This window comes from Podarcis gaigeae (assembly GCF_964106915.1).
Source record: "Podarcis gaigeae genome assembly, chromosome: 16".
Classification (NCBI taxonomy): Eukaryota; Metazoa; Chordata; class Lepidosauria; order Squamata; family Lacertidae; genus Podarcis; species Podarcis gaigeae.
Window position 1 is genome coordinate 38,555,735 of NC_139693.1, and position 17,072 is coordinate 38,572,806.

General features: G+C 42.6%; 1 protein-coding gene across 11 annotated transcripts in view; it reads left to right on the forward strand.

The window, feature by feature from the left end:
* The window catches only part of PITPNM2 (phosphatidylinositol transfer protein membrane associated 2), a 205,865-nt gene that overhangs the window by 24,099 nt on the left and 164,694 nt on the right, over nt 1-17,072 (forward strand). For 4 of the 11 annotated variants that reach the window (XM_083716884.1, XM_083716878.1, XM_083716882.1 and 1 more), the window contains exon 2: nt 6,855-6,957. The gene's annotated coding sequence lies outside the window, so the exon portion shown is untranslated. Of the gene's footprint in view, nt 1-1,231; nt 1,395-6,817; nt 6,958-17,072 lie in introns of those variants that run through there. The other 7 variants (XM_083716874.1, XM_083716881.1, XM_083716883.1 and 4 more) reach the window with 4 other exon arrangements.

Sequence of the window (17,072 nt, forward strand, 5' to 3'; positions counted from 1 at the left end):
AATCATTAATTCACCCTACAATTTTAAGTGCATTTATTAAAAAGTGAATTTGTTACACTAGGGCAACAGAGTACTTTAATCCACTTTAAAAAAAAAATCATTGATTTCCCACTTGCAAATGAATTGGATATCTTAAAAAAGGAAAGAGAAAGAATAATATCAACAGTAACAACAAATTGGAGTACAGAGCCATCACAAAAAGAGGTGAAAATATAACCTGAAACCACCCCGTTGTGGTTCATTGCATGTATGGTAGTCAGATGAAAGTGTCATTCCACAGTGTTCCAACTGGTGGTTGGAAGCCATGCTCAATAGTTTGTGCATATTCAGTACAGGAAATCATTTTGCATTAAAAGTTGTGTTTTTCTTCCCAAAGTGGTGCTCTCACATCTCATGACTGCCACTCTTGGTTCCTCTACTCCTCAATTCACTTTGCATTTAAAAGTGAACCTACCTAATTCATATTTTCCGAAACAGTGTGTGAACTGAAACTGCCATCTTTCAAAATTCACAATCTTGTGAATTTTACAACAGAGTGCTCCCGTCAAGTTATATGTTCATAACTTTTAAATAAAAAACCTATAATGAGGTGTGCATATAGATGCACATATTAGTGAATATGACATGCAAAACGTGTTATATTAGGGAAAATCACTTTGCAAAAATGTGCATGTAAACTAAAACTGCATACAAAATCGGTGTTTTAGGAGAAATTCACCCTAAAATGCTAATAAATGTTCTGAGGACTTTAAAAAATAAACTGATATGGAAACCTAGAAAACTGAATTTAAGATTGAGAAACTGAGAGAAACCAAAACTTCCAGATTCACCTATACCTGACTTTAATCCATTAACCCACTTCATTAGAATCTCTACTTCATTTCAAAATGGTAGAATTGGAGGTTGGCAGGAGACTTGTCTAAGCCCGGCCTGGTTGAATGTTCTTAGCTGAATGTTCTTTCAGACTGGCTCTGAATAAACAAAGCAATGTTGTGTAAGGGTAATGGAACAGAAGTGCATCACTTCAGCACAGGAATTTTTAGTATACAGTTGAAAAGATTAAAACCTTTTCTGCAAGCTGTTGGTGAATCTAAAGAGCCAACAGAGATCTCTACAAATGTGAAGTGTCACCGGGCACAATCCACTGAGAACTTGAAGAGGAGCCGCCGTGAAGTGGCCGAGCACATGCTCTGCATGCAGAATCCCTGGCGCCTTCAGATAGAACAGGGGAATTAATACTTTTGTCTGAAACCCTGGAGAGCTGCTTTGACGCTTGGTGTGGGGATGACTGAACTGGAGGGATCATTGATCTGATCTGGCATTGGGGAGCTCCCTGTGTTGCCTGGGTGCACGACCGCGAAAGGAATGGAAGCACATAGCTGATTTCAGTAGAGGTAGGAAAGTGTTATTTTTATGGTTTGTGACAAAGGATCTGTAAACTGCTTCGGCTGTTAATATGCAATCGGACACAGTTCAGGCTTTTGCTTTTAGCACTTAAAGTGCTAGAAAATCTTGAGATCAGGGTATCTAAGGGGCTGCCTCGCCCACCGTATCCCTGCTTGGCAACTGCGCTCCTCAGTTGGCGCATGGCGGAGAGTACCGTATGCTCCAGAGATGAGCTTAGCCTGTATTGAGAGTTCCTTCTCCACCTCTCTGGAATCAGTTACCAGCCGAAATGAGACCAGTGCCTAGTGTGGTGATGTTTAGGCACCCACTGAAGACATTGTTTAACTTAGGAAGGCTTTCCTTGCAGTGTAACCCAGTCATTTGTGGGTTACATCTATTTTATATCTGATGAAATTGCTTTGTTGTTTTTAGAATTTGTATGGATGCCTTTTTGGTTTCTAGCATTTGTTGAACTGATTTTATTGTTCTTAGAGTTTCTGTTTGTGTGTTTTATTCTGTTTTTATTGTGTGCATTGCTTTGGTGGCTTTATGTTGTGTACTGTTAATAATAATTATTAATAATAACAACTGCCACAACTTGAGAAGGAAAGGAGGACAGGCAATAAAAAGTGAGAAAATCCCTGAGGTGCACTGACAGTGGTTTATTGGCCAATGTTTTTCCAAGCTTTGCAACTTTTCTTTAGTGGCAAGGAATACAATCTCCAATGCTATCTCAACCTTTAAAATAAGCATGGGATCAGCATGGGGTGCCCTTGGTCAGTAGGTCCCACCCCTCATGCCTCTACTAGCCCACCATGATATTATTATTTTTCTGATGTTCAAATCAGTGGCTGCTTCTGGAGAGTTCAGTTTTAGTTTCTCACAATACCCCCTGACATAATGTTACACAGGGACGCGGGTGGTGATGGGGTCTAAACCACTAAGCCTCATGGGCTTGCAGTTCGGAAGGTCAGCTGTTCGAATATGCATGATGGGGTGAGCTCCCATTGCTCTGTCCCTGCTCCTGCCAACCTAGCAGTTCAAAAGCATGCCAGTGCAAGTAGATAAATGGGTGGCAGGAGGAAGGTAAGCGGTGTTTCCATACGCTCTGGCTTCCGTCATGGTGTTCTGTTGTGCCAGAAGCAGTTTAGCCACGTGACCTGGAAAGCTGTCTGCAGACAAACACCGGCTCCCTCAGCCTGAAGTGAGATGAGCGCCACAACCCCATAGTCACCTTTGACTGGATGTAACTGTCCAGGGGTCCTTTACCTTTTACCTTTACACCAGCGCATTATGTTAAATTTAAAATGGAGGCTTCACCAGATGCTAATCAGAGGACAGTTGGTAAAGACCATTGCTGCAACGGGGGCATTTTCCCCATGGTGCTCTCAACTCTTGAGTTGGCTTTGCTTTGAAATAATCTATAAACCAAGGAAGGGGGAAGGGCCAGAGAAGATTCTTTTCACTTCTTTAAAATTTATGCTGAAATTTGATTGATTTCCCATCACTCACTCTTGTAAAACAAGGCCCTATTTACCCCTCACATGGCCTTCCTTCAAGTCACCTCCTACCTACACATGACACACACATCATGCTTAACGTAGATTACTTTGGAGCAAGTTGCCATTGATCAATCATCACAATTTATAACACTCCCACTCTACCGCCATGCCTCTCTGGTTTGGAAAGTCCCATTCAAGGTAGGGCAGATTAGTTTTCCTGTAGCGCAAGAGTGGGTAACCTGTAGTCCTTCAAACTCTCTTGGGCTCCAGCTTCCATTTGACACAGCCAACGTGGCCAGTGGTGAGAGTAATGGGCACTGTAGCCCACCACTAACGGGGGGCCAACTGTTCCATATCCCCCACTATACCACATTTAAAACCCAGCCTTGCAAGTGAGTCCATAAACAGTTCTGACCTAGGGAGGGGCAAGAAAAAGAGCCCATTCTCTCCTAGTTTACCAAATCACACACGCCTGGTTTCCTTTAGCTCGCCACAGGCGATTGGGAGGGCGGTTATTTACATGTCTGCTTTAACGGCACAGTAGTCAGCACTAATTTGTCAAATCCCTGCCAGGACTTGGTTCTTTTGGAGTAAAATGTAATGTGGGGGGAGGGGGAAACACATTAAAGCACTCCCCCCCCCCCCAGAGAAGCAGGAGGCAGAACATGTTGGGAAACAGGTGGAGTTTATCACAAATGAGATAAAATTGGCACATTAACGCAGAAATAATCAGAGGTGCAAATAAAAGGTCTTAAACAGGGGAGCAGACTAGGAAGGAGGACTGTTTGCTGAGATCTGGGACTTTCACTGCAGCGCTTGATCATGCAATGTCTGTAGTACTTAGAAGTTTGCCAGCTCTATACTTGTTGAGTTCAGAATATATAATTTCTATTGCAGAAGAGCAAAGAAAACGGGTTAGCCTTCAAAAATTTCCAAAACCAATGAACTTTTCTGGACAACTTAAGTCTTATTGACGAGGCATGATGTGAAGCAAGATGTCAGTGGTGTTCCTTGTGTCTAAACCAATTTTGTGTGGCCTTCTGTGCAACCCAGCATGTTCCTTTCTTGAGAAGGGAAGATAGAACCTTGCTGGTGTCCAACTCTCATCAGCCCCAGTCAGCATGGCCAGTAGTCAGGAATGATGAGAACTGTAATCACAACAACAACTGTGGCCTGTGATTAGCTTGACTTCATATTGATCAGCTAGTTACTACTGCTTTTGAATATAAAAACCCTCAAACTCTTAACTTCTAGTATATATTTTGGAAAGCTGTTGTCCTCTACGCATTTGGACACATCTTCAGATATTGAAACCCAATTTTTACATTTGGGTTGTTGAGATCAAGGAACAGGCTTTCATCTGTGTTTGGATAAAATTGGGCACCATTTTGAATCAAGATGGTGGACAGAACCTTTCCAAACTTCACTGATTTTTTTTTTGGGGGGGGACTTTTTTATAATTCATGAGCAACAGCAGGCACTTTCCCACTAGTACTTGATACATGCATTTATCTGTCTGCAGTCCTGGAGTTCTCAAATAAAATGTTAATCAGTTTATTACTAAATTCTCCCAGCTACAGCCCTTCCCCAGACAAAATCTCTTTGTTTCTTTCTTCTCAAATTATACACCATATTGTTCAGTTCCCTCAGTGAAGTGTTATCAATATTTCCCCCCCTTTCTGGACTCCATCTGTGCTATCTGAGTGGCTTTGCTAACAGGAAAAACACCCTTGCATTGACTTTCACTTGCAAAATATGATGCTCATGGGCGGGGCGGGGGGGCAAGAACTCTCTTTTCCTGGTCTGTGTCCAAAGTCAGTTCTTGTTATTTAGACCCTGTAGTATTGAATCACTCTTTCACTTTCAAAACAGTCTGAAACATTTAGCCAAATGTATCAGGCATGCATTGAACATAGTATTTGGACTTAGGCAAGCCAGACTCTTTCTGCCTCTGCTACCCCTCCTCATGTCACAAAATCAGTCATTGGAAGCTAGAATGAATAATACTAGCGTATCTTGCCTTTTTCAGAAAAACCACAGAGGCAGCATGCATTTGCAATGTTTCAAACATTCTCTAAACAGCAATGTACATGCTAGATACTGTCTGTTGTAAATAAATATACAATTTTTCAAACAGAAATCAGCATTCAGCCCTTCCTCGTGAATTGTTTACATTGTGTTTTTAAAAAATCTTTCAGTTTGCACATTTACTCAGAACTCATTTAAAATAAAGCAGCATTAAAATCCAATAAATAACAAGCAGGAATGGGTAAAAAAAAAGGACCAAAGTGCCTGGTCTTTCCATGTATGTTTTCTTTAAACTTGGTTCTTTACTGCAATGTGCCTGTGTGGATGAGCTTTCTACATCTCCCCCCCCCCCTCTAGAACAGGTGGTTCATCAATCTGCTGTAAACATAACTCCATGTTTTTAAATTTCTGATTTCCTTCTTTTTTATTCCTTCTCGTTGTTGTTGTTGTTGAACTTCATATACTTATACCTGTCAATTCACTGGGCTCTTTGTTTGCCAGGGGACCATGCAATGATTTAGTTTTTGAAATTGCAGGAGAGTTTTTATCATGTGCTAGGTTAACAATGCAAATCCTCTACTCAGCAGTAAACCCCACTGAGTTCAGTGGGACTTGCTCCTCCATATATGCATATAGGATTGAGGCTAAGGGCTCAAATTTTCCATAGTAAAATGGGAGTCCTCGCAGTATCAATCTACACCAGCTGTAAAAATGTTTTATTGTCAGCGAAACAGCTGGGAAAACCAGACACACACGCAATCACTCCTGTGTTTATGGCCTCAATATTGATTTGTTTCTGAAATATGTCATATATGGCAATGTAAATGTTAGGGTTTGGTTTTTAATTTTTTTTACTTATCTTTTTATTTAAATTTAATTTTGCTACATTAAATGCATCTCTCATGTATCAGTCTCATCTCTCATGTATCAGGTTGCATGCTACTGGTTTCAAATCCAGTTGCTACGTGTCCTCCCAGACCAGTTTATATACATTCCACACAATCATATGGAAGGGCTGGCTGATGTTGCATGGGTGCAGGATCCCACCCTCACCTGGGACTGAGCCCATGTGCAGACCAGCTCTTACTGCAGGCTTGTACGAGTTGCATCTAGGTGACCAGTCAGAGAGGCTCCACAAAAATCAATCGCGAGTAGCCTGAGAGACAGAGAACACATACAGTTGGATAGGCAGAAATTACTACGGGCTACTTAGTTTGATGGACTTATTTCCATGGCTGCCTTGGTTACCACCATTTGGTATAGCAGCAGCAGCGACAGGTTTCTGGAACCCACCTTACTTTCTAGGGTTGTAAGTTTAAAATTTATCTTACTACTGTGTTGCAACCTGCCCTGGGACCTTAGGATGAAGGGGAGGTAATAATAAATAATAGATGCACAGGAAAGCTAGTGACCGTGTGTGTGTGTGTGTGTGTGTGTGTGTGTGTGTGTGTGTGTGTGGTGGGGTATGTGGAGAATGACCAGGCATGGAGGTAGCCAGTCTATCTAACTTAACAGCTGCATGTTTAAAATGGTCTCTGCGGTGGAAGTGCGTTGGAGAAGTTTGTGTGGATGGAGACTGTCTGTTGATCTTGGACAGGGAGAAAGGAGCACGTGAGGGTGGCCACTGCCCTCTGCTGCTGTCCCTTGCCTCACCCCTCCCCGGTTAAATTTCCATGAGTTAGAGCGATGACGATGTTTCACAGCTTGGAGCGAGCCGAAATCCCCAAAGCACTCCTTTGGCCGCCTGCTGTCACGTATTGAATTTCTGACATACCAGGGGGAAGTCTGCCGAGCCTCTTGGATGATGCAGAGTTCAAAAGCCTCCCTAGCAGCCTCCTGCTTGTTTGCACAGGGGTGATTAGCCAATGCATTTGCTGCCTGCTCCTGATTTCCCTCCTGCTTGCTTGTTAAGCCCATGTTGCTTTGGCTTCCCTCTAGGAGATTGATGTTCAGGGACTGGTGCTGACATCTTCCACTGCCAATGCTGCCCTGAGCAACTCCAGCATACGGACACATCAGGTGGTTGTCTTGTGCCCCCGAGGTAAGTTATGTGGCCGTACCTCAAGAAAGAGAAGATGTACATCCTCTGCCATCTGATTCCTTTGTTTCCCTCTCCCTCCAAATTCTAGCAAGGCTGTATTTCTGGCTGCATATTGTTTGTGCTGGGGGGGGGTTACTTTCTGCACCCAGCTACAAGGATCTACGAACTTTGTGACTGCATTAATCAGGTAAGGTAAACAAAATACTTACAATTTCTCCTTGTGTCATTTATTCAGCTTTTGCTGCTTGCAGTTCAGGACAGATTGTGACAAAGATTTTTTGTTGGCCCTCCCCCTGATCATTTGGCTACCTTTCTGGCTTTTGAGACCTCAGCAGGCATTGGCCACCTGCTTTCATATTTTTACAGTCGTAAGGGCGGGAAACGTTTTTTGAAAAAAGAATGAAAACGAAAGCTTTTATATCATGAAACTGTTCTGGGAACGCATTTTGGATCCTCCACTCATGAATTGCAGCATATGGACAGCCTTGCATGTCTGAAAACAATATTCTGCTGTGTATAGTGCGGAAAAAGGTGGAATTATGCAACTGAGATGGGGCCTTTTCAGTAGTGGGCCATGCTTGTTGAATGTTATTTCCAGGGAGGCACGCCTGGTGCTGTTTTTAGGTTCCAGGCAAAGGATTTTCTCTCTATTGGGGCTTTTAGACCTTAATTTGAAAGGTGACATTGGGGCCTCGTTTAGTGTGATAGGATCTGTAAGTCCTGATCTGTTCAGCTGTGTTTTTAGAACTTCATTGGATGTTCTTATTTGGTTTCAGTGTGAGTCACTTTGGGTTGCTCTGTGAGAAAAGAGACCAAAAAACAGAATAAGCAAATACATTTAAATAAATGCGATCCATATAAATCATGAAAATGTTATTTGTATATCTTGTTTTGCTTCTGCTAATTGTGGCAAGGGACAAAGATCTATACAACACATAGTTAGTTACCTTTATGCAGGAATTCCTATCCATCCATCTTCCCTAACCTCCTCTTCCACTCCAGGGCTTCTGAGATTTCACTGGGAATAATAGAAGAGCTAGAAGGTTCTAGCAACACTTCCTAAGGAGGGAGAGAGGGAGGAGGAATTTGATCTGCTTTTCACAGCAGGCTGATTCAATCAGATGCCCCCCAAACATGCAGATCGCAACACAGCAACTACCTCTGCACTGCAAACTTCTTTGGGTTTTGTGATGCAGCTTCGGTGCAGAAGAAGTCTGCACATAAATATGTATTATACATGAAAGATGTTTATTTTGGGGCGTGTTCCATGTTTTAAACATGTGCATTTACATAAAATACATGTACAATTCAGATGTAGACTTTTCAGGTGCGCCTTCCCAAAAAATTAACAAATGCAGAGGATAGTTTTGGACGGAAAGGACATAAAACTGAGTGCCTTTGAGACTGAAATGGGATGGAATTACTTACACAATCCATTCCCTCTTACAAGGTCCAGCATTCATACAGTCCCAGAGAGCCGTGGCAGGCACTTCTCCATGGCCCAGCCCCACAGAAACCCTGTAACACCCATAGAAAGGAAACTTCAGGGCGGATGGACGGCACAATTCCTTGCCACCTCCAAGTTACCCCTCTGCTGGAGGCCAGCAGCACCCAGGGCAAAAGGAGCCTTTCACTTTGTCTGAACCTCTCGACAAATGTCTGAACTCTGTGGAGCTTGTCTGCCTGTGACGAAGTGGCTCTTTCTGCCATTCCAGCAACATGTGAAGTACTGTAGGTCTAAATATATCTCCCGAATGTGCTTAGTTTGGGGTTGCTTCCTTATCTCTCTCCTTTCTAGTGAAAACTCCTCGCTCTGCACATGATTCAGGCACCTCATGGGTAGAACTAAGGAGGAAAGAGTCAGTTGATGCCTGTGGGCTCCCAGCGCAGCGTTGTCTGACTGCGTACTTCCTGTTATCAAGAGAAGGCTCCAACTAACTTGGCTGGTTTTAAATTTATTCTTTTGCTTTTAATCTGGGATTCTCTTCTGTCTTTGAAAGCAGACGCCTGAAATGTCTGCCGTGCTTGTAGTGGGCTGTCCATAGGAGAGAACAAATGCGCTATAGAAATGGTTATACAACTAAACATTAGAAAAAGCATTTTGCCCCGTCTGGGCTAGTGCTAAGAAGAAGATTCCCAAAGGATCTGTTTCCTCCTCCTTCTAAACCTTGAAGCTCCATTTCCCAATCAGATTTGTATGCTGTGAGAAGTTCTGGTGATTTTGCAAAAGATGGTCATGACAGGATTCAGTTGCTCAAAATGATTAGAGATGGGGATAAATTTGATTCAGTTTTCTTTGAAAGCTGAATTTATCAAATTGACCCTTTCTGAAATAATATGAGAACCAAAACACAGCCATCCATCAAAATTGGCACTTATCTATGTGCCCTAATGGTGGCCAAGAGACTGATACTGATGAACTGGAAGAATAAAGATATGATACCCTTTAATCAATGGATCGACAATATGACAACTTAGGAATGGACCGCTTACAGATGTAGACTTTGTTTGGATAAATCTGACAACATTTTCAATGAGTTTATACAGAAAGTACAGTAGTAGGATATTAATATCTATCTACATACATATTGGGATGTGGGTGGTGCTGTGGGTTAAACCACAGAGCCTAGGACTTGCCGATCAGAAGTTCATCGGTTCGAATCCCCGCGATGGGGTGAACTCCCATTGCTTGGTCCCTGCTCCTGCCAACCTAGCAGTTCGAAAGCACGTCAAAGTGCAAGTAGATAAAGAGGTACCACTCTGGTGGGAAGGTAAATGGTGTTTCTGTGCGCTGCTCTGGTTCGCCAGAAGTGGTTTAGTCATGCTGGCCACATGACCCGGAAGCTGTATGCCGGCTTCCTTGGCCAATAAAGCGAGATGAGCGCCACAACCCCAGAGTCGGTCATGACCGGACCTAATGGTCAGGGGTCCCTTTACCCTCTACCTTTACATACATATTAGGTTAATAACACTGTATCAATTCATATTAGAATGTATGGGAGGATATTACATTGTGTGTGTGTGTGTGTGCGCGCGTGCGCATCTTCGTTCTTTTTCCCCCTCTCACTTCCCCCTTTCCCCCCTGTATTTCTTTATAATTTAAATTATTTCAGTAAAGTATTAATATTATAGGAGAGCCACTCCATTCCCCTGATCATTTCAGTTGCCCTTTTCTGAACCTTATCCAACTCTAAATTGCATCTCACATGCCCATTAGGCAAGCCGTGCCTTTTTTTAACCTTTTGGTTTATATATAAGCATTAGGGAGGATATCAGCGGATTACCCATTCACACAGATTTGGCAAGAGACTTTGAGGCCAACAATCTGACTCTGCTGGTTTGGAAAGTGTCATACTGGTACTTGTGGCCGTCTGACTCACTGAATTTGGTGACTTGGTAGTTCATAACGACATTCGCTTAGGTATATAATGGCTCCAGGGTGGGTGGTGGTTGTGGCCTGTTATGGGCTTTCCCTCTTTTCCCGGGGGCCAAAAGGCTCCCTGTCACAGCCGGCCCTTGGGTCCTCCCCTGGCTGACCACTGTGGATGGTGGGATAGCCCAGCAACACCAAAATCTGAACTGCCCAGTGAGGGGCAGGCAAGGGAGGTGGAACTTAGGTGGTGGACCAGAATGCAGATGCCTGCACTCTGGTCCTCTGCCTGACAATAAAAGCCAGCTGCACTCAAATCTCACATACCAAGAGCATTGACATGTCTTTTTGAATCACCTGGAAACAGAAAGCTACCGATACCTTCACTAGCCTTTGAGGTAAGCAACACAATTCTGACAACTCTTTGGGAAGTTCCAGGCATTGTCCTAAAAAGGGCTTTTGTGAAAAGCATAAACTCCAAAGTCACTCTCATAAGGGTTATGTAACTGAGCAGAAGAGAGCCCTGGACTCTGACATCACCACGGAGTGCCCCTCCATCCCCCCTCCCAGCAATGTGTAAAATATCACGGCCTCCGGATGTAAGAGCACGTTCTGTCTTGCTATTCCTGATCCAGCAGGAAAACTTGGACAGCTCCTTCCCTTGCGGTTTGCTATGTTGTAAATAATATCTTGGCCGGGTCACACGTCCTGCCGCTCTTGTGATGTGGCGTCTCCAAGAAAGGGGGGGGGGGAGGAATGTAAACAGAACAGTTTTTGGTTGTTGTGAAGGAAAAATGTCTCTCAGTATTGTGGAAAATTAGCGCTGGGATGGTTCTACCCTTATAGGGCTTTAAAAAAACAATAGCTACAGAGCCATAAAGTTTGTGAAAATTTTGTTTTAAATAAAACAACCAGTTGAATTTGAAAAGTACATAAGTCTACAAAGTTGCTAGGGCACATCTTATATTTATTCGGCTTTACGCCCATCATGAAACACAACACAACAAAACAAATAAAAGAAAACAGCGGACTCGTACAAACCACAAGTAGTATAACACAGTTCACAACTCACAAGGATGGATATTAGGCATTCATAAAAAAGTTTAAGATTAAGATTAAAAATTTTTGGCACTACACTAAAAACAATATTTGATGTCATTATAGAAAATTCTTATGACTATCAATAATCAGCTAACATTCCGTTCCGTCTCTTGTACGAGAGGACGGCTGTTAGGAATTTAGCAACCTGTAGGGTAATATAAGGATCCACATCTTGAAGAACCCAGGCGAGCTGTAGGTCTACTGGTTTGTCAGCCATAGGCTGGATTTTGGGGTTTAGTATACTAGCACGGGCTGAACTGTACAAAGGGCAGATAAACATAACATGATGTAGAGATTCAGATGTTTTCATTTCACAAGCACACATTGAAGGGCCCTTAGTGAATCTATGTCTCAGCACGTTTGTTGGAAAGACATTGAACCTAGCTCTAATGAAGGCATATCGGTGAGACGCGGCCATAAGCGATGTTAAGTAGGACGGAGCGCGGTAGATAGGGGTTATGCCGAAATTTAACGGCAAGCAGGCTCCACCACCAGCTACGAAATTTTGGTATAGCTCCGCATCATCCAGCTAGGGCACATCATTTTCTTCTAATTGAGCCTGCCAGCAACAAGCTAAGTTGTGGTACTTCAGTTGTTTGCAAATGAAAAGGATAGTTTTCTAAATTACAAAATAATTTTTTGGGTCTCCTTGTCAATTACAGGCCTACTTATAATCATTCATGTTTTAGTAGCATCCAGATTGAGTTGTTGCATGGGCAGTGATCAGGGACAATAGGCATTGTAGTCTGACAACTTCTGGTTGGCCACAGGTGAGCTAACTTTGATCCTGTCCAGCATCCTGTTAGCCCACAGATTTTTCAGGGGGTGGGGGGAATAATTTTGGGAGAAAATCCAAACTGCTATTATAATTCCTCCAGAATGCAATCCTTCTCCTTAATAAAAATCAGAATATCTTTGGAAATTTAAAAAAAGATTACAGAAGATTATTATCAGCATGAGCTAAAGAAGTCTGCCCTGTAGTCCTTGGTTGTTGACCAAAGGAGAGAAATGGCGACCCAGGTCCACCCTGGCTAATTTGTATCAGCCATGAAAGGTTGATTGGATGGAGCCAGAGTGAGGTGAATGCTTTGTTATGTGATCCCAGGTGCCTTGAAGGATACGGTGATGTAGCCACTCTTGGGGAAAACCATCGTCCTGAACCCAGAGGTTTTATATTGACTAATGCCTGGCCACTGGTTTTGAGGGCAGGAGGATTGAGAAGATGGTAGCAGTTCAACTGCATATGCTCTAGGATTAAACTGATAGACCTAGTTTTGAGACAGTATCTGGCTTGTTTGCCCCAGTGGATGACCTTAGTCAAACATATTACATCAATGTTGAAAGATCTGCACTGGTTGCCCATTAGCTGCTGAACCAGTTGCCTTCTTTTTATATCTTTTTAAGGAATCATAGAATTGTAGAGTTGGAAATGACCCAAGGGTCATCTAGTCCAACCCCCTGCAATGTAGGAATCTCAGCTAAAGACTCCATGACAGATGGCCATCCAATCTCTGCTTGAAAACCTCCAAGGAAGGAGAATTCACAACCTCCCGAGGGAGACCGTTCCACTGTCCAACAGCTCTTACTGTTGGAATGTTTTTCAGTATATTTAGTCAGAATCTCCTTTCTTGTAAGATTCATATCCTCCAGAGCAGGAGAAAACAAGTTTGCTCCATCTTCCATGTGAAGGCCCTTGAGATATTTGAAGATAGCTATCATATCTCTTCTCAGTCTCCTCTTTAGTAGGCTAAACATACCCAGTGCCTTCAACCATTCCTCGTAAGGCTTGATTTCCAGAGCCTTAATCAGCTTGTTTGCCCTCCTCTGCACACCTTCCAGCTTGTCAACATTTTATTGAGAGCAGTACTTTTATTGTTTTCATGTGAACCGCTTGGAGTATTTTTTTAACCGTAAGCTGTGTAATAAGTAAGTAAAACAAACTTTTGTTTCTATAGAAACTCTCAAAGCCATTCTTGCTTACTTCTTAATGTGGCATTTGTAGTTCAAAGAAATTCATGACTTTCTCCTTTTTTGGTTCCTGGAAATGGGAGAAGCTTGGATTGATTACCTTCAGGTTTCAGAAACAGTTTGACCCCTGATGGCTATATATCAAATAAACAAAAATTCAGAATAGTGGGAATGATTGGTGAAAATAAGCTATTTTGTTGTAAGGAGGAAAGGTAGAGCAACTGCTTTTAAAATGAGAAATTTTTTTGGGGGGGAGGGGAACACTTTGACATTTTAAAGTTAGTTTCTAACCAGGGATAGGATTAGGATATGTCTCTAAATGGTGCTTCAACAGACTGTAGTTTAAATGTCTAGGCTTTCTCCACCCTCCCCTAATCCTGATTCCTTAGAATTGAACCCCTCTGAAGGAAGCAAGGATGATGAACAGAGAATTCGCAAGACCCCAAGCAATAAATAAATCTACAGTTCCCAGTGTTCCTCTGGGAACAGCCATGAAGCCTTTCCAGCTAAGCCAGTTTTAAAAACTAGTTTGAAATGCAGAGATATCTTCAGTTGGGCACTATGTTGATATTGGTTGAGGGAACAGGAACATGGAGCTCCCAGTTACCAATAGTTTGGGGGTTTTATCTTGGCTGGTAGTTTTATTTTGTGGGGTACAGTCAGATGTTGGGATTGTTGTGTTAGTTGTCCTGTTTATAGTACTTCCTTTTACACTGCTGCGATGGAACCGTGCCTTTTTGCTCGCTATACTGCCTTGGCATGCTAAATTTCACCCAGGCCAGTGGGTGTCTCCTCCAGCACCATAATTCAGGAGACACCCACTGGCCTGGGTGAAATTTATTTTGAATTATGGTGCTGGAGGAGACTCTTGAGAGTCCCATGGACTGCAAGAAGATCAAACCTCTCCATTCTGAAGGAAATCAGCCCTGAGTGCTCACTGGAAGGACAGATTGTGAAGCTGAGGCTCCAGTACTTTGGCCACCTCATGAGAAGAGAAGACTCCCTGGAGAAGACCCTGATGTTGGGAAAGATGGAGGGCACAAGGAGAAGGGGGCGACAGAGGACGAGGTGGTTGGATAGTGTTTTCGAGGTTACCAGCATGAGTTTGACCAAACTGCGGGAGGCAGTGGAAGACAGGAGTGCCTGGTGTGCTCTGGCCCATGGGGTCACGAAGAGTCGGACACGACTAAACGACTAAACAACCAGTGGGTGTGGTGTGACACAACAGCAGATGTCACTAGGCATGTCACCCTCCCAAACCCTTTATGCCCACGTGCGGTTCTGTTCCCCCATTATTCACGCATGAAAATGGCAGGAAGGAGCTGTATACTGGAGTACCACCCTGTGATTTGGGGGGGGGCACGTGGTGGGGTGGTATACAGATTTCCCCCCTGAAGCAGTCAGTGTGACCATGAATGCTAAACTTGCACTAGATTACCAGAGCTTCTTGTGTTGTGTGAAAGATCACATAAAGCATGAAAATTATAATGTAAGGAAGTATCATGAAAATGGAATAAAGTGCTATCTAAGCGGCTTCCTCTTCTACCTCTCCTCACGCACTGCTGTGTCCAAGTGGGCTTATATGGCAGCTTTGCCATTCATGCCACAGACCTGGGCCTGAGCTGCCATGATGTTTTCTCACGATGCCTCGGAACAAGAATGCACTGGTAGGAGTGTGGAAAATTCAAATGGCAGCTTCGACTCAGCGGCCTGTCACAGAGGGTCCAGGGCAGGTCTCAGTGCCATGGCAAACTATCAGGGCTCCAGAAGGTGCCAGAAGTATGGAGCTGGTATTTTATTTTTATTTTTTAAATTTCTATCCTGCCTTTCTCCCCAAAAGAGCCTAGGGCAGCAAACCACCAAGCAGCAAAAACCACACAATCAAATAAATAAACAAAAAGATCAAAAACATTTGAAAAAACATTAGCAATGTATTTAAAACATTAAGAATATAAGAAATGTTTAAAAAGAGCCGCATATCCTCACAGCTAATAATTTCAGTATTGCCAGGAACACGAACTCATGAGAGAGACTGCCTCTTTCCCTATGGACTCTCTTGGGTGTTCAAATCGACAGAGAGGGCCCTTCGTGGTAGTTCTTCCTTCCTCAGAAGTTTTTTTTTTTTGGGGGGGGTGATCTGGAGGAAAGTCTTCTTTGTGGCAGCACCTAAACTGGGAATCCTCTGCCTACCAGAGAGTTGCCCATCTGGTAACTTCATGATACAGCTGAAGACACACCTCTTTATCCTGGTCTTTGCCACGTGAGATATATATTTTTAGGGCCAACCCTATTTTTGTGGTTGTAAGTTTTTAAACAGTTTTTAACGTTGCTGTAACCCACACTGAGACCCTTAGGGTAAAGGGCAAGTAATAAATGAAGATAGTAAAATAATAATAATGATGATGATGATGATGATGATGATGATGATTCTTGGGTGAACAAGAATGTTTCAAAATCCTATTTATTGATAAGTAATACTTAATATAGTTCAAACCAATGTTAGTGTTTTTTATACATTGTAAGTTTCGTTTTGGGTTGAATCCTTTTTCAATTTATCATCTTGTTGACTTCCTTCTACCTCATTACGGTTTCAACCCCCCCCCCCCCGTGTTAATAAGGGTTAGGGTTAATTTGTAAGGGAACTCTTGGCATCGAAACGAACACAAAAATGAAGAAGTTGAGTCAGCTGTCACAGGATGCAGGTTCACCTCCACTGGCCTGCTTTCAGAGCTTCAGGTCTTTGCTTTGGAATGAAACAGTTTTTCTGAAGCAGCCTACAAGATTGAGTTGGACAGCCAGTGTTGAAGGGTCAGCGTTTCCCGGCAGAAGGCATGGCTTCCAAGTATTGGGCCCCAGTACAATTATGTGGTGTATAAATTAATTCCTGATGGTGATGGGTATTTCAGAGGAGAGGTCCTCAGTCTCCCATGCCCATCGGGTTCAAACAAAATGACACTCATCTATTTCCCCGCCTCTTGCATTCCACTCTTTAAATTCTGTTAAGGCAAGGAGAACCTGAAAATTGTGCATTCATCATTTTAAGTCATCTGGAAGCTGTTTGATTAAATAAATTCTTATTAAAAATAAAGAAATAAAAGAAATGATCTGTTCACTTTCTTCCAGCACACAGATGCTTTCAGGAAAATAAATTTCCTGAACGAGCCATTTGGACAGTCTCTGTGGACTTCAAGATCCACATCATTAATTTAATTTTGCTGCTTTCATTAAAATTATCTACAGTTTTTTTATATATTATTGTTACAACATACAGTACAGGTGCACTTAAAGTAGGAAACCAAGGCCATCTGAAAAGCATTTGGGGAAAGTAATTTTGAGGAGACTCACTAATGGTTTTGAAAGACTCTTGGAAACGCAATATAAGGCAGGTCTGCATCAGCAGATGAAAAATGGAATGAGAGGAAAGAGCACAATATTATCCCCAGTCCCTCAATACTGTATGTCTGTAGCTGAGCAGCAGGAAGAAGAGCCATTAATTGTTAAGGAAAATCTTAAAATGAACAAGAACCTTGTATATAAACAATAATGGTGATGATGCATAAGCAAAATACTTTTATCAGCTGCTAACTCTTGAGTGCCCACTACCTGTTTGCTGAAGGCCAGAGGCATAGCTTGGTATTTAAAAGAGCCAATTAATATGTATACAGGCAAATTTAGA